Source organism: Zootoca vivipara, chromosome 14, assembly GCF_963506605.1.
Source record: "Zootoca vivipara chromosome 14, rZooViv1.1, whole genome shotgun sequence".
NCBI lineage: Eukaryota > Metazoa > Chordata > Lepidosauria > Squamata > Lacertidae > Zootoca > Zootoca vivipara.
In genome coordinates, this window is record NC_083289.1 from 52,326,433 (window position 1) to 52,333,257 (window position 6,825).

Below are 6,825 nucleotides of genomic sequence, written 5' to 3' on the forward strand. Positions count from 1 at the left end.
TAGTTTGTTAAGGGTATTAAGTGTTGCTACCGGTAGATGACCCCTTTTCCTGTCGCAGAGATGCAGTTCCCAGAGGGATTGATTGTTAATCCATTGCATGGACAGGCGGAGTCCTCCAAACCCCCAAGCGACCCCTGAGTGGAACAATGACGCAAGACAACGTGCTATGGGATTAAAATTGGCCACAACTTTATTAAGATTCAGATGTAGGGAGACGTTGGCTCAGGCATTGGCCGTTATCCTCCCCAGTCCCCAGCCGGGGTTCTGGGTGGCTTCGGGCTTATCCAGGATGTTTGGGGGGGTTGGGCTGGCTCTGGAGAACATATGTTCAGGCAGAGAGAGCCCACCCCACCCCCCGTTCGCCGCCACTGGAAGGGGGTAGCAATGACAACCTCTTGCTTTGTCAATGCTTCCCCTCAATACCCCTTTAATGGGGGGCCCCGATACTGTCGCCGCAAAGGGGGTGAGGTCACCACCTCACGCCCCTCCCTCTAGGAAGATAGCCAAAAGGATTCCGTCCAAGGCCTGAAACCGCCAAAGTTGTGACATATTGCTACGGGAAAGGCAAAACCTGCCAATGCAGGAAAATTCCTTTCCGGCCCTTCAACAGCGACCATGACGTAGCAGCGCCTGCGTACCTGTGGAAAAAGGGGTTAACCTGCAAAAGAAAATTCAATGAGGGTGTGGAGGGTGGGAGAAGCTCTGGAGCCGACTGGTGCCTGAAGGTAAGATTCAAATTCCATTGTGTGTGCTGGACAGTCCCTCCCCTTACCTGGCCAGTCCCCTGGCAACACCTCCCCAGGCAGGATTGGACGATTGACTGGGTAGGTGGAGACCCTAGGTATCCTGCCTGGGAAGGCAGTGCCAGCAGCTCCGAACTACTAGGGAGTCGCCTTATGGGACCAGGGGGCTGCGCGCAACCGTGCAAAGGTCACGCCCCCATTTGATGTGGGGAGCGGTCATTTTGGAATCATGGCTCTGTAAGAGTTTGCTCTCAACAAACCACAATCCCAGGATTCTTTGAGGGAAGCCATGACTGTTCAAAGTGTTATGATACATGGGGCCCCAGACAGACAAAAGGAATGGTGGAATTCATCCCAAAAAGGTGTAGGGATGTATTGAAAGGTAGATTAGACCAGGCTTTCTCAACCTTGGCCCTCCAGATGTTTTGGACTACAATTCCCAGCATCCCTGACCACTGGTCCTGCTAGCTAGGGATCATAGGAGTTGTAGGCCAAAAACATCTGGAGGGCCAAGGTTGAGGAAGCTTGGCTTACCAGGCACCCCCAAACTTCGGCCCTCCAGATGTTTTGGCCTACAACTCCCATGATCCCTAGCTAACAGGACCAGTGGTCAGGGAAGATGGGAATTGTAGTCCAAAACATCTGGAGGGCCGAAGTTTGGGGATGCCTGTCTTAGACAAATCCATAGAGAAGAAAGCTTTCCATGCCCACGAGCCACAATGGCAATGCTCTCCCTCCTCTGTGGGAGGAAAGATGACTGTTTTCTGGGGATCACAAATGGGGAGAGGAGCGCTGTTGTGTTCTGGTCCCGCTTGCAAGTTTCCCATTGGGGCATCTGGACTAAATCAGCCTTTGGCAGAGGTAGTCTTATGAACATGAGAAGAGGCTGTTGGATGAGGTCGAGGGACCCCCATCTGGCCTGTGGGAAGCCAGCAAGCAGGAATCGTTTGCAAAGCCCTCTCCCCTCCAATGGTCGGCAGCAACAGAAATTCAGAATCATTGCTGCCTCCGAATACAGGAGGCAGAGCATAGACATCGATAGTCTTCTCCTCCATGAACTTGTCCAATCCTCTTTTTGTTGATTGGTCATCCCTGCCTCCTGTGGGGGTGAATTCTGTTAGGATTTCATAGTAGATTCTGTTCCACCTTAAACAGGAACAGGCTTGGAAGAAGATGTTGAATGTGTCACATGATGTATATTTCCGTTTGTTGTACTATTGTAATGTTAGTTTCTCTTGCTTTTGCTTTGCTGGTGAAGACAGACACATTTGGTCTATCTTCTGAGGTGCTTTAGAATAAACGCTTGTAAATATGCAATGACTTCTCTCTGTTTCTCCCTTGCTGCTGCTGCTGCCAAACCATGCTGGTCACTGGAATGGACTCTGCAGATAACGTGTCCAGACTCCAAGGAGCCTGGATCGTGTTACAGCTGGCTACTGGAAGCAGAAGACACCCGGCAGAGGCTTACCGGGGGGCTTGGTGGCCCAGGTCTTCTGCGTGTACGCTAACAAATTCCATAGTTTAACTATGTGTTGCGTGGAGAAGGATGTCCTTTTAGATAAACCACCAGACCAGGCTGGCAGCTTCCTGTTTCTCTGGAGGTGTTTTCTGGCCCAGCACATACTTTACCACAGCCAGAGGAAGATGCAAGACTTTCACGCCTCTTGCCTCAGCCAGCATCTCTGCCACAAGACCACACTGAGCAGGCAAACTGCACATGACTCTTCTTGAACAAGGCAGGGAATTCCCTTCCAGGGTTCAGCCTCTCTCTTTGTTGCCTCAAGCCATTGACCCACAATTACATCATAAACTCAAGCAACGTACAGCTTGAACTTGAAAATGCTTGGCCTTGATTCGGCCTCAATACTTAGTTCGTTTTCTATCTTCATCAGTCATATCTTAAGAGCTTCTATAAAGAAAGCGTAGGCAGATGTTGTCAACTCCAGCTCCAGGCTTAATATGAAGCCGCATCAATAATAATAATAATAATAATAATAATAATAATAATAATAATAATAATTTTATTATTTATACACCACACATCTGACTGGGTTTCCCAAGCATTAAAAACCTCCCAATACAGGGCTGCCTTCAGATGTCTTTTAAAAGTTGTGTATTTCTTTATTTCCTTGACATCTGATGGGAGGGCGTTCCACAGGGCAGGCGCCACTACCGAGAAGGCCCTCTGCCTGGTTCCTTGCAACCTCACCTCTCGCAATGAGGGAACCGCCAGAAGGCCCTCGGTGCTGGATCTCAGTGTCTGGGCTGGACAATGGGGGTGGAGATGCTCCTTCAGGTATTCTGGACCAAGGCCATTTAGGGCTTTAAAGGTCAGCACCAACACTTTGAATTGTGCTCGGAAGCTTACTGGGAGCCAATGTAGGTCTTTCAAGACCGGTGTTATGTGGTCTCGGCGGCCGCTCCCAGTCACCAGTCTAGCTGCCGCATTCTGGGTTAGTTGTAGTTTCTGGGTCACCTTCAAAGGTAGCCCCACGTAGAGCGCATTGCAGTAGTCCAAGCGGGAGATAACTAGAGCATGCACCACTCTGGCGAGACAGTCTGCGGGCATTTAGGGTCTCAGCCTGCGTACCAGATGGAGCTGGTAGACAGCTGCCCTGGACACAGAATTGACCAGTGCCTCCATGGACAGCTGTGAGTCCAAAATGACTCCCAGGCTGCACACTTGGTCCTTCAGGGGCACAGTTACCTCATTCAGTACCAGGGAGTCCCCCACACCTGCCTGCCCCCTGTCCCCTCGAAACAGTACTTCTGTCTTGTCAGGATTCAACCTCAATCTGTTAGCCGCCATCATTGGTCTATCCAGCTCAGCATTACCTTCTCTCCGAAGATTCCACAGGCCTTCCTAGAGAGGCTTCTGGAGAGCAAAACTAGCATTTCCATCATGAAAAAAAATCAGGATTCTGTTGTTGAAGGGGGGCTCTTCATTAAAAAAAACCAAGCTGAAAACCTCCAGCAAAGAGATCGTCTTGTTTTTGAGAAGCAGGTTGACACAAACGGCAGCAATCGTCCTAAAACAACTGCCACGTAGTTTTAACATTATTGATTATTCCTCCTCCTATTTTATATTTTAAGAACATAATTGGTTAGCACACTCATTTTTTCTTCCGTTATCTTGCATTTCCACAGGCTTATTATCCTCAAATGACAAAATAATTGCTAGCGCTTTAGACATCCCCCCTCCCCTTAAATCAATTTGCTTTTAAATTCCAGCTTGGGAAGGGTCGTGTGGCAAAGCTACAGATATCAGCTTCCTCCTCCAAGCGCCTGTGCATGCGTGTACACACACACACACACATGCACAGACAAAGAACATAGGGTGGCCATGTATCCCCCACTGCAAAAGACAGTCCTCTTTCTGATGACATCCTCAGTTTGAAGGGCTCTCCAACCCAAGTTGATTTTTTACAACATTTATTCATAAAAATATTTATATACTGCTACTCATAAAAATATCAGAGTGGGTTACATTATTTGTGCATAAAAGCATAAAATAGAAACCATATTTTAAATATTAAAACCAGAAATCAGCTACAGTAACTATTGTGAAAATAAAAGGTAAAGGTAAAGGGACCCCTGGCCATTAGGTCCAGTCGTGACCGACTCTGGGGTTGCGCGCTAATCTCGCGTTATTGGCTGAGGGAGCCAGCATACAGCTTCCAGGTCATGTGGCCAGCATGACAAAGCCACTTCTGGCGAACTAGAGCAGCACACGGAAATGCCGTTTACCTTCCCGCTGTAGCGGTTCCTATTTATCGACTTGCACTTTGACGTGCTTTCGAACTGCTAGGTTGGCAGGAGCTGGGACCAAGCAACAGGAGCTCACCCCGTCGCAGGGATTCGAACCGCCGACCTTCTGATCAGCAAGCCCTAGGCTCTGTGGTTTAACCCACAGCGCTGATGGAATAGGGATATTTTCCACAGGCATTTAAAAGTTGGAATGGAAGGTGCCTGCGGAATCTCCAGTGGCAGAGAGTTCCACAGGACTAGGCCTATGTCACTAAAGTCTCCATTTCTTGTTGCCTTCAAGCAGAGAAATGACTGGCGATGCCCAGGCAGATAATCTCAGTGATCAAGATGGAATACAATAGGGTTACCATATTTCAAAAAGTAAAAACCGGAAAACCCCAAAAATTGTTGAGGGTTTTTCTTTAAAACAAAAACAAAACCCTGAAGTTGTTACAAAAACACACAATTTTTCAATCGACTTGCCTAAGATCCAGGACAAAGCACCACATTTGGAAATCCCCTCCCCCCCCCGATGTCAATTCCACCTTTGAAATCCCGGTAATGTCCAGGAAAATTCGGACGTATCTCAGCCCCAGAATACAAGGATCCAAGAAAGAACCTTAAAGAACCTTGTGGACCGTTGATTATGACATTAACTCATGAGAATTGAGGGAAAGAGGCAGTGGGGTGCAGTGGTTAGAGTGCCGGACTAGGACCTGGGAGAGACTGGGGTTCAAATGCCGCCACACAACCACAATGGACCTTACTGCATGACCAATCACTTCTTTCTCAGCCCAGCCTCCCTCACAGGGTTATTGCGGGGATAAAATGGGGAGGGGGAGAACAAGCCAGTATGAAGTGGTTAGCATGCCGGCCTAGGGAAAAATTGGAGTTCAAATCCCCACACACACACCTGGCTAAAATAAAGCTCATTGGCAGACCTTGGGGGGGTCAGTCGCTGCCTCTCAGCCTAACCTGCCTCACAGGGATGTTGTGAAGATTAAATGAGGAGCAGGAGGTGGGAATTAAGTTTACACCACCTTGAGCTCCTTGGAGAAAAAGTTAGAATATAAATGCAAAAACACCTTTATCAGAACCCAGACTGTACATCAGGCATCCACAAACTCGTCCAGCCACATGTTTTGGGACTACAACTCCCATCATCCCTAGCTAACAGGACCAGTGGTCAGGGATGATGGGAACTGTAGTCCCAAAACATCTGGAGGGCCGAGTTTGGGGGTGCCTGCCATACATAGTGCCAATCGGCTATTGTGGTGTGACCACCATTTTTTCCCTACCAGAATGGATTTCAGATGAATTAAATTGAGAGTCAGGCTTGCGCTATTTGCAGAGCTGACAACAAATACTAATAAGAAGCACAGCAATCTCAGCAACAGTTACATAAAATAGGAACCAACAGAGCAGGTCGGACTGAAACTACAGCCTGGGCTGCTCCTTCCAGAATGGACACAGACAGACTGGTAGCATCCTGAAACCGGCAGATACTACTTACGAAGTGCCATGCAATTCCCCCCTCGCTTTCTTCTTCTAAGAAAGTTCCCTTCAGTTTGCAAATCCTCAGAGCCGCTGCCCATTAAAAGAAAAAGAAGCCTTTTCATGCGAAATGGAAGGGAGAGACCAACTCTTCTCTTGTGCAACAACTGCTCATCTTTCAGGAGATGGAGAAGCATCTTCTGCCCATCATTACCTTGAGGTTGCACCTCTGAGGGAATTTTGCAACAGGTCCAGAATGGCTTGACTGGAAGTTGCAGCAGAATTGTATATTATAGAAACAATTTACAGCATGGAAGAAGTTATGGCAATGTGATTTAAGATTTACAGCATGTTGTACGCTGAAAGAAAATTATATGAAAATGATGTGTCGCTGTTATTTAACGCCCAGTAAATTAATAAAATTGTACAAAACAGGATCTAATATGTGTTAGAGATATAAGGAGAAAGAAGGCACCTTTTATCATATGTGGTGGACATGCAAAAGCATTTTGGGAAATGATATATAATGAATTGAAAAAAAGTTTAGAATAACTTTTATTTCATTTTATTTTTTAAAAAAGCCCAAAGCTTTTCTTTTAGGAATTATAGGTGCAGAAATCCCAAGGGAGCAGAAAAGATTATTCATGGATGCGACGACGGCTGCGTGGATGTTTTTAGCCCAGAGATGGAAAGAAGACAAAGTCCCACAGAGAAGAATGGCAGATTAAGTTGGTGGATTATGCTGAAACAGCAAAAATGACCAGAAGAATCAGAAATCAGGAAGACCATAAGGAATGGGGGGAATTTATAATTTATTGTAACAACCAGACTTCATATAATG